Source organism: Salmo salar, chromosome 22 (assembly GCF_965601325.2).
Source record: "Salmo salar chromosome 22, fSalSal1, whole genome shotgun sequence".
NCBI classification, from domain to species: Eukaryota; Metazoa; Chordata; class Actinopteri; order Salmoniformes; family Salmonidae; genus Salmo; species Salmo salar.
The window spans coordinates 36,587,206-36,598,424 of NC_138312.1; the positions used below are offsets into that span (position 1 = coordinate 36,587,206).

Below are 11,219 nucleotides of genomic sequence, written 5' to 3' on the forward strand. Positions count from 1 at the left end.
CACTTTCATAGACGCTATCCAATTTGCTGAGTAGAGTGTTGGAGGCCATTTTGTAAATGACATCGCTGAAGTCAAGGATCAGTAGGATAGTATGTTTGGCAGCATGAGTGAAGGATGCTTTGTTGCGGAATAGGAAGCCGAATCTAGATTTTATTTTGGATTGGAGATGCTTAATGTGAGGCAGGAGCCAAGGAACCAGCCTCTGAGGGTTGGCCAGTCCTTTTCTGGCTGTGCCGGGTGGATACTTTAAGATTACATGGCTGTCAAGGCCAGATTGTTTTCAAGATGTTCATAGATGACCAGCAGGTTCAAATAATAATCACAGTGGTTGTAGAGGGTGGTACAGGTCAGTACCTCAGGAGTAAATGTCCCGTGTGGCTCAGTTGGTAGAGCATGGTGTTTGCAACGCCAGGGTTGTGGGTTTGATTCCCACGGGGGACCAGTACGTAAAAAAAGAAATGTATGCATTCACAACTGTAAGTCGCTCTGGATAAGAGCATCTGCTAAATGAGTAAAATGTAAATGTCAGTTTGCTTTTCATAGCCGAGCAGTACCATTTACTGTGTGAATAAGATATTTAATACTATGTACAGTACTGTGTGAATCAGGTATTTCATGCTACACCGCTGTGTTTTGTACAGTCTTGTTACTAGTGTTTGTTTTTAGGGGGTACTGAGAATCCACCTACTGGAGGCCCAGAATCTAAATCGCCAAGGACTACCTGATAGGGGGCCTGAAGAAGGGCAAGAGTGACCCGTACGTCAAGATCAACATCGGAGGGGTCAAGTTTAAGAGTCATGTGATCAAGGAGAACCTCAACCCTACCTGGAACGAGATGTATGAGGTATGGAGGTATTCAGTTGCAATATTTGGCATGTCATTAAGTGAACCATCCATCCTGTCTAACAGAATATGCAACAAAGCCAAAGTGTCAATATTGCAATTTATTTGTCATTAATAATGCTGATAGTACTGAATAGCAAAAGATAAAGAATACGATGAAGATTAAGAAGAAGATATCAGTCTTCTAAAACACCAGAGCTGAAAAATAGAACAACAAAAGGGGAGGAGTGTTAAGTGTAAATTAGAATGAATACAGTGTATTTTCACATAGCTGAGGTACAACAACTAGCCTGATTACAGTTGATGCGTTCACTTAACTCATTAGTAGAGTCCACAAGTGACTTGTTCACAGAGTTGGTTAAGTTTGGATAGTCCTTTGGTGTCTACAGAGTTAGGTAAATCTGCCTCTAATTGCCTTGCACCCTAATTGCCTTGCACCCTGTTTGGAATAATCGCCAAAAGACATTTGGATTGGATGCTTTGAAGGCCCTAGGTCAATTCAGACAGCTGACAGAGGATTTTTTAAATGAAGAATGTCTTGGTTTTAATTGACTGTGTTTTGTATCTTAACATTGTCTATATTTGTTTTTTTCGATACTTGCCTGTTGTATGTGCTTGTTTTTGTATCGTGCAGGGCTCATTTGTAAAAGAGAGTTAAGTCTCAATACGACTTCCTTGTTTTAGGTCTTTGAAGCTGGTGTACAGTAAAAAAAAACAAGATAATGTTGGCATCTCAACCTGACCTGGTACAGTACATTTAAGGAACAGAGGCCATCTAAAAGTACTGGGGCAGACCACTACTGCTACTCCTTCTCTATAATATCTCAAGGCCAGGGTCAGCTAGACTACACTCTGGATCTCATGTTCAGCTCCTATGACGGCACTCAGGCGATGATCTTCTTGACGTAGTTGCGGACATTGACATGGAGCTGATGTGAGGTGGCACTGAAGATCTGTGGCCAGAGACCTGGTCTCCTCCGATCCATTCCACAGTGCACGGTACACAGGCAGAGTGTACATCTGTTTCCCCTGGGAGCAAGATACAATGAAACAATCTATTTATTCATATATTATTGCTAAGATAGTACTATTTACATGGTGTGTAAAGACACTAATCTAACTTTAAACTGACACTATAAAAACACATCTTATATCATAAATATATACATTATATTTACCCTAATAAGACATTCAACTGGCCTACAGCACTTGCTTGACAAATACTGTAATTGATGGTTGAAGACCAAATGCATTTGTTTTTCGAACCTGGCAGCTGAGGAAGCTGCGCACATGTTGATATCCTGGCTGGTGCTGATTCTTGGCAATGATCTGGGCCCAGCGCAGTGGTAGCTCAGCGTTGTTTGACTTCACGATGTGAGGGTACTGCTCCTCCTGTTTCTCTATATTACCTTATCAAAGTGAAGGTACATGATTGGAGTGACTAATTTCAAAAGTACTTTAAGCACATCCAGACTTACAGGTGCAAGGTACAAAACGTAAAGTAATGAAATAAAGAATAGATAGATATCCTCACACTGATGAATTGGGGTGAATCACATACTGGTAAATCACATGTACAGTACCAGTCAAAAGTTTGGACACACCAACTCATTCAAGGGTTTTTCTTTATTTTAACTATTTTCTACATTGTATAATAATAGTGAAGACATCAAAACTATGAAATAACATATGGCATCATGTTGTAACCAAAAAAATAAATAAAAAAGTGTTCAACTAATCAAAATATATTTGAGATTCTTCAAAGTAGCCACCCTTTGCCTTGACAGCTTTGCACACCTTGGCATTCTCTCAGCCAGCTTCATGAGGTAGTCACCTGGAATGCATTTCAATTAACAGGTGTGCCTTGTTAAAGGTCCATTTGTGGAATTTATTTCCTTCTTAATGTGTTTGAGCCAATCAGTTATGTTGTGACAAGGTAGGGGCGGTATACAGAAGATAGCCCTATTTGGTAAAAGACCAAGTCCATATTATGGAAATAACAGCTCAAATAAGCAAAGAGAAATGACAGTCCATCATTACTTTAAGACATGAAGGTCAGTCAATGCGGAAAATGTCAAGAACTTTGAACGTTCTTTAAGTGCAGTCGCAAAAACCATCAAGCGCTATGATAAACTGGCTCTCATGAGGACAGCCACAGGAAAGGAAGACCCAGAGTTACCTCTGCTGCAGAGGATAAGTTCATTAGCGTTTACCAGCCTCAGAAATTGCAGCCCAAACAAATGCTTCAGTGTTCAAGTAACAGATACATCTCAACATCAACTGTTCAGAGGAGACTGCGTAAATCAGGCCTTCATGGTCGAATTGCTGCAAAGAAACCACTACTAAAGGACACCAATAAGAAGAAGAGACTTGCTTGGGCTAAAAAATACAATCAATGGACATTAGACCAGTGGAAATCTGTCCTTTGGTCTGATGAGTCCAAATTTGAGATTTTTGGTTCCAACCGCCGTGTCTTTGTGAGATGCAGAGTAGGTGAATGGATGATCTCTGCATGTGTGGTTCCCACCATGAAGCATGGAGGAGGTGTGATGGTGCTTTATTTAGAATTCAAGTCACACTTACCCAGCATGGCTACCACAGCATTCTGCAGCGATAAGCCGTCCCATCTGGTTTGCGCTTAGTGAGACTATTATTTGTTTTTCCAACAGGACAATGACCCAACACACATCCAGGCTGTTTTAAGAATGGCGCCGAAGGAGATGGCAGCCGTTTTACGATCCTATAACCAATTGTGCATGTTTTTTCGCGTTATTTGTAAGTTATGTTGTACATAATGTTTCTGTCACCGTGTCTTATGACCGAAAAGAGCTTCTAGATATCAGGACGGCGATTACTTACCCCATACTGGAGGAATACTTTTTCCATCAACAAGTCAGACAGGAAGGATTTACTTCAGACGCCAGAGAAGGCCCTCATCCCCATCATTTGCCGGAGAACGAGACGGAGGTATTGTGGATGAAGATCCGGGTGCCTTGTTAGGATCCGTCGCCGAGAGTGTAATCTACCTTTACCATCGGTCCTATTAGCCAACATACAATCAATCAATAATAAAATAGACAAAATACGATCACGTATATATCTTACCAACAGGACATTAAAAACTGTAATATCTTATGTTTCCCCGAGTCCTGGCTGAACGACAACATAACATATAGCTAGCGGGTTTTAAGCTTTTTCAAGCATTTTTTTTTTTTGAAAACTGGCCTCTGGTAAGACAAGGGGTGGCAGTCTATGTATATTTGTAAACAACAGCTGGTGCATGAAATCTAAGGAAGTCTCAAGGTATTGCTCACCTGACGTAGAGTATCGCATGATAAGCTGTGGACCACACTATTTGCCAAGAGAGTTTTAATCTGTATTTTTCGTAGCTGTCTACATACCGCCACAAACCGATGCTGGCACTAAGACCACACTCAATGAGCTTTATACGGCCATAAGCAAACAGGAAAATGCTCATCCAGAGGCGGCGCTCCTAGTGGCCAGCGACTTAATGCAGGGAAACTCAAATCCGTTTTACCTCATCAAATCCGTTTTACCCGCGAGCTGTCCAGTGACACAAGCTTACCAGATGAGCTGAATTACTTCTATGCTCGCGTCGAGGCAAGTAACACTGAAGCATGCATTAGAGCATCAGCTATTCCGGATAACTGTGGGATTACGCTCTCCATAGCCGATGTGAGTAAGACCTTTTAAAACAGGTCAACATTCACAAGGCTGAAGGGCCAGACGGATTACCAGGACGTGTACTCCGAGCATACACTGACCAACTGGCATTTTCAACCTGTCCCTGACTGAGTCTGTAATACCAACATGTTTCAAGCAGACCACCATAGTCCCTGTGCCCATGAACACTAAGGTAACCTGCCTAAATGACATCCGACCCGTAGCACTCACATCTGTAGCAATGAAGTGCTTTGAAAGGCTGGTCGTGGCTCACATCAACACCATTATCCCAGAAAACCCTAGACCCACTACAATTTGCATACCGCCCTAACAGATCCACAGATGACGCAATCTCTATTGCACTCAACACTGCCCTTTCCCATCTGGACAAAAGGAACACCTATGTGAGAATGCTATTCATTAACTACATCTCAGTGTTCAACACCATAGTGCCCTCAAAGGTCATCCCTAAGCGAAGGACCCTGGGACTAAACACCTCCCTCTGCAACAGCTATTCCGGATAACTGTGGGATCACGCTCTCCATAGCCGATGTGAGTAAGACCTTTTAAACAGGTCAACATTCACAAGGCTTCCTGACAGGCCACCCCCAGGTGGTAAGGGTAGGTAACAACACATCCGCCAAGCTGATCCTCAACACGGGGTGCGTGTTCAGTCACCTCCTGTACTCCCTGTTCACTCATGACTGCATGGCCAGGCACGACTCCAACACCATCATCAAGTTTGCCGATGACACAACAGTAGTACACCTGATCACCGACAACGAGGAGACAGCCTATAGGGAGGAGGTCAGAGACCTGGCCGTGTGGTGCCAGGACAACAACCTCTCCCTCAACATGATCAAGACAAAGGAGATGATTGTGGACTACAGGAAAAGGAGGACCGAGCATGCCCCCATTCTCATCGACGGGGCTGTAGTGGAGCAGGGTGAGAGCTTCAAGTTCCTTGATGTCCACATCACCAACAAACTATCATGGTCCAAACACACCGAAACAGTTGTGAAGAGGGCATGACAAAGCCTATTCCCCCTCAGGAGGCTGAAAAGACTTGGCATGGGTCCTCAGATCCTCAAAAAGTTCTACAGTTGCACCATCGAGAGCATCCTGACTGGTTGCATCACTGCCTAGGATGGCAACTGCTCGGCCTCCAACCGCAAGGCACTACAGAGGGTAGTGCATACGGCCCAGTACATCACTGGGGCCAAGCTTCCCGCCATCCAGGACCTCTATACCAGGCGGTGTCAGAGGAAGGCCCCAAAAATTGTCTAAGACCCCAGCCACCCTAGTCATAGACTATTCTCTTTGCTACCACACGGCAAGCGGTACCAGAGCGCCAAGTCCCCCAAAGCCATAAGACTCCTGAACAGCTAATCAAAGGGCTACCCAGACCCCTCTTTTACGCTGCTGCTACTCTCCGTTTATTATCTATGCATGGTCACTTTAACTCTACGTTCATGTACATATTACCGACAACGTTTTTCTTCTTAACTTCTTAAAGCTTTGTTGTTTAAGGGCTTGTAAGTAAGAATTTCACTGTAAGGTCTACACCTGTTGTATTCGGCGCATGTGACAAATACAATTTTAATTGATTTTGTAAGGCCTATTTGACCAAGAAAGAGAGGGATGGAGTGCTGCATCAGATGACCTGGCGTCCACAATCACCCAACCTCAACCCAATTGAGATGTTTTGGGATGAGTTGGACCGCAGAGTGAAGGAAAAGCAGGCAACAAGTGCTCAGTATATGTGGGAACTCCTTCAAGACTGATGGAAAAGCATTGCTCATGAAGCTGGTTGAGAGAATGCCAAGAGTGTGCAAAGCTGTAATCAAGGCAAAGGGTAGCTATTTTGAAGAATCTAAAATAGAAAATATATTTTGATTTGTTTAACTATTTTTTGGTTACTACCTTATTCCATATGTGTTATTTCATAGTTTTGATGTCTTCACTATTATTTTACAATGTAGAAAATAGCAAAAATAAAGAAAAACCCTTGAATGAGTAGGTTTGTCCAAACTTTTGACTGGTACTGTATATCCAGTACAATGATAGTGCTAGGGGTATCAGCGCAGAAGTGTTATTACCATCGTGTCTTACCTCTAGGAAGTGGGGACTTCTCTATGATCTTCTCCAGGAAGTAGATGGCCTGGTAAGTCTTCCAAGCCTGGATGTTGGTCTTCATGATGCTGGCCATATCCAAGCCCTCGACAGCCCACAGCTCTGACAGCTGCTCGGCAGGCTTCATCAGGCTCTGGCCAGCCGACAAGTCAGGGAGATAGAGAGGCCAACCAGGCACATTGAGACAGCTATCAAACTCCAGACCTAGCAAAGGAACCACTGGGAGAGTGAGAGGTCAGATTGTGTCTTTAAGCATGCATGAGAGTGAGCTTGTAACAGGAGTCTAAAGTCAACTACACTGCCCTTTACCTCAATCTTGTGCACTCCTTTCTTCTTCAGTTCAGGGAAATACTCCAGGGCATCTTCTGCCATAACACTGCAGAACTTGAACTTGTCAATGTAGGCCTGTGAGAAAAAACACCAACATGTCAGGCTGCTACCCTCATACCCTCTCTGCAAAATAGCCTACTACATGCAAGAAGCCTTCATTTCTGTCAAGTCGGACAGTCGAGAGAGGGATGGTGCTTATGTATTAACCTTTTAAAAAAAATTATCAAGCAGACACTCCGTGTATTTACTGATGAGTAGCACAGTAATATATACAAAATGAGAAGTAACAGCAACCTTGAGGAAGGCATCGAAACAACACTGGTCTCCAACCAGGTGGGCCAGGTAGGAGACGAAACAGAAGCACTTCTCATAGGGCTGGTCATTGTAGGTGTCATCAGGGTCAACACCTGAGGGAGGGGAGAAAATACAGATGACATTTGTTGCTTTAACTTAAGCAGTCATGATCGAGTGTATCAGTTCTATTGGGTCTGCAGCTTAAGGCAAAATCTCAGTCAGTTGAACTACTAATTAAATTGGACTTGGCCTTAGCAGTAAAGGGTAAATGTAAGCCAAGTCTGACCTGGTTTGATCTTCACACGCAGTTTGTTGAGTGGGTGGTCCTCTCCGGTGTTGTCCATCTCGCGCACAATGACATCAGCAAGCGAGCAGTCTCAGGCCAGGATGCAGGTTGTGACGAAGGTGAGGCAGGGGTTCTCCATGCTCCCGAGGGGGAACGACGGCGTGTTCTCCCTTACTGGCACTCATAACTGCCGTGAAGTCATCAGGAACCTGTGAGAGGCAGACAGGGCAGTCTTGTGCCAAGATCAATTAATCATCAATCAAATGTATTTATAAAGCCCTTTTTACATCCGCAGATGTCACAAAGTGCTTATACAGAAACACAGCCTAAAACCCCAATGAGTAAGCAATGCAGATGTAGAAACAACATGACTGATGATGGTATAATCCATTACTAATACAGACATGGAGTAGTAGTAGTGGTGGACTAGACCTATTATTCAGAGTACTGTACTCTTGGACCACAACACATCATGCAGAGTATGAGGTTTAATAACACCACAAAATTGAGTCAACAGGATGATAGACAGAAAATGAAAAAAGCTTGTTTACTCTGCAAAAAGAAAAATAAGATTTACATACAGCAGCACACAATGTTTTTCTGTGGTCATCTTCCCCTGGACATTTGGCTCAGTCAGAGTCCAGTCCAAGGGCTCACCTTCACGGAGGCTGAGTAGGTGCTCTTGACGGCCAGCGTGTCGAAGCAGGGGAAGAAGGAGCGATTGAGCACGGCCTGGCCCTGGGAGAAGATGTAGGGCTTGGCTTTCTCAGCAGTCTGCTCTGGTTCTAGCCAGCACACCTAGTGGGTCAGGGGGAGCAGAGAGACTAGGGCTTGAGTTGGATGGTAGGGGCTCACGTTATCTTCACAGCAGCCAAGTAGGGGCGCTCAGTCAAGAGCTCTTTCTACTCGCCAGTCTGAGCAGGCTCCAGCCATGACATCTACAGATGTACGCTGGGTTTAATAAGGGTGGTGCAGTGGTTTAGGGAGAACCACTGTTTATTCATGAATAGGCTCTAATGTGTTGCACAGATGTAAAAAATACTTGCAAGATATGAAGTGAAACTAAAATTATGTAATGCTGCTGGCTATAAATATAATGGATAGACAACATAGTTGATCTAATTTGAAAGGAAAAAGGTTTTCAATCATTTTTAATGTACGGGTTATAGCAGGGGTGTTCAACATTTTCTTCCCCAGGGACCCCCTGCTAGGCAAACCGGCGGCCCAGGGACCCCCTGCTAGGCAAACTGGTAGCCCAGGGACCCCCTGCTAGGCAAACCGGCGGCCCAGGGACCCCAATCAAACGTTACCATTTTAAAAAAAATATTCACATCTTATCAGCTGAATGATAATGGCAAGGAGAAGCAATCAACATCCCAATGAATACATTTGGAGATGGTCAAAATAATGAAAACTTTCCCACATTATAATTGGAAGAGGAAGTGTAAACTAACACAACTTATTAGCTTCCAAAGGTATCTCCAAAAACATTTTCACTAAGGGCAGCTGTTTAAACCAAGGTTAGCTATGTGTTGGCAAAAATGAATGTCCAAGTCAAGAACGCTTAAAGCAGCCAGCGGCACTTGATGGACTGGTAGCCTTTTGTGGGTATTTTTCAAAGCCAATGTCAGATATTCCACTCAGTATAATTTGATCAATATTAGGACTTGAGAAATAAAGTTGAAATAATATATTCTCCTCTTTTCTATTGCATGTATGTAATTAAACATTTAGTTATTCTGTTGTTGCTAGTGATATTCATAACATTGAAAATAATCATACTTTAGGTGCCTTTTGGTAAACTCCAAGCGGGCTGTCATGTGCCTTTTACTGAGGAGTGGCCTGATTAGTGGAGTGCAGCAGAGATGATTGTTCTTCTGGAAGTTTCTCCCATCTCCACAGAGGAACTCTAGAGCTCTGTCAGAGTGAACATGGGTATCTTGGTCACCCCTGACCAAGACCCTTCTCCCCCGATTGCTCAGTTTGGCCGTGCGGCCAGCTCTAGGAAGAGCCTTGGTGGTTCCAAACTCTAGGAAGAGTCTTGATGGAGGCCACTGTGTTTTTGGGGACCTTCAATGCTGCAGAAATGTTTACCTACCCTTCCCCAGATCTATGCCTCGACACAATCCTTTCTCTGAGCTCTACGGACAATTCCTTCAACCTCATGGCTTGGTTTTTGCTCTGACATGCACTGTCAACTGTGGGACCTTATATAGACAGGTGTGTGCCTTTCCAAATCATGTCCAATCAACTGAATTTACCACAAGTGGACTCCTATCAAGTTGTAGAAACATCTCAAGGATGATCAATGGAAACAGGATGCACCTGAGCTTAATTTCGAGTTTCATAGCAAAAGGTCTGAATTTGTATGTATATAAGGTATCTGTTTTTATTTTTTAATAGATTTGCAAATACAATTGAGATCTGTTTTTGCTTTGTCATTATGGGGTATTGTGTGTAGATTGCTGAGGATTATTATTATTTTTTTAAATCAATTGTAGAATAAGGCTGTAAAGTACCAACATTTGGAAAAAGTCAAGGGGTCTGAATACTTTCCGAAGGCAGTGTATATAATTTTTTTTTTTTGGGGTAACAATAAGTATAATTGCGGACCCCCTGCAGTACCGCAGGGCCGCGTACCCCTAGCTGAATGCCAGGGATTGTAGGTTCTAATCACTGAGCTATAAGAAGGTTCTAATAGAGTTCCACAGTATGAATCACAATACCCATAAAACCTAGCGGTCAAACAAGGAAATGATTCCAATCGTTTTTCCACCATTAATTTTTCCCATAGGGAATTCAGAAACACTGGGCTGTGTTTCGTGTAGGCTTACCATGGCATGATGTTTTGATAACCGTGTAAATCTCTCTATATTTATCAATATATTTACCTGTATTTACCCCCCCCTTGTCCGAGAGAGATTTACATGGTTATCAAAACATCACGCCAGGGTAAACCAACATAAAACACAGCCCTTATTTTAAGTCTTTAGAAAATTCCCTGTGAACAATGAAAGGTGGAAAAACGATTGGAACCTTTTCCCTGTTTGATCGCTAGGTTTTATGGGTATTATGACACCTCCATTGTGGGACTCTATAGAAATCATTTCTGAGGAACCAATCATCTCTAATAACAGGTCTACTGCCGTGGTTGATAGGTAGATTGGTTCGAATTAGGACGGGTGAATGACATTATCCTACCCCTGGTCCATCGAATGCAACATACTTGACCACTAATCGAAACTCCTCCTGAATTTTACATGGTGATGGGAATTTTACAACGAGGGTGGCGCCAAAAGTGATGAAGTTGCGCGGTAGAAATTATACTTTAACCAAATCATCTTCGCTTCGGCTGTAGAACACCTCTTGCATTGAAAGAGGGGTGAATGTCCAACAATAGCTCGCTTTGAGAATTTTGGATGCATTTCAGCTTTAGCGTTTCAGTTCCTCTCAAAGTTCTCGGTTAGATCCAAGTGGAAGTGATTTATCTTGAATTGACGAAAGCTCGAAGACGTGGTCACGTCCTCTGCTAGATCGGAGTGCAGCTTGAGAGATTTTTCCATATTGAATGAATGGGTAAATGTGATTCTTCCTCAAACTATTAGCTGTCGCCGCGTCTGTAACTTCCGATGTAGTGAAGAAAAAAAAC

General features: G+C 43.2%; 1 pseudogene; it reads right to left on the minus strand.

Annotated features, from left to right (window-relative positions):
• Positions 1–1,089: 1,089 nt before the first annotated feature.
• LOC106583257 (aminopeptidase B-like) lies at positions 1,090–11,133 on the minus strand (annotated as a pseudogene).
• Between the last annotated feature and the right edge of the window lie 86 nt (positions 11,134–11,219).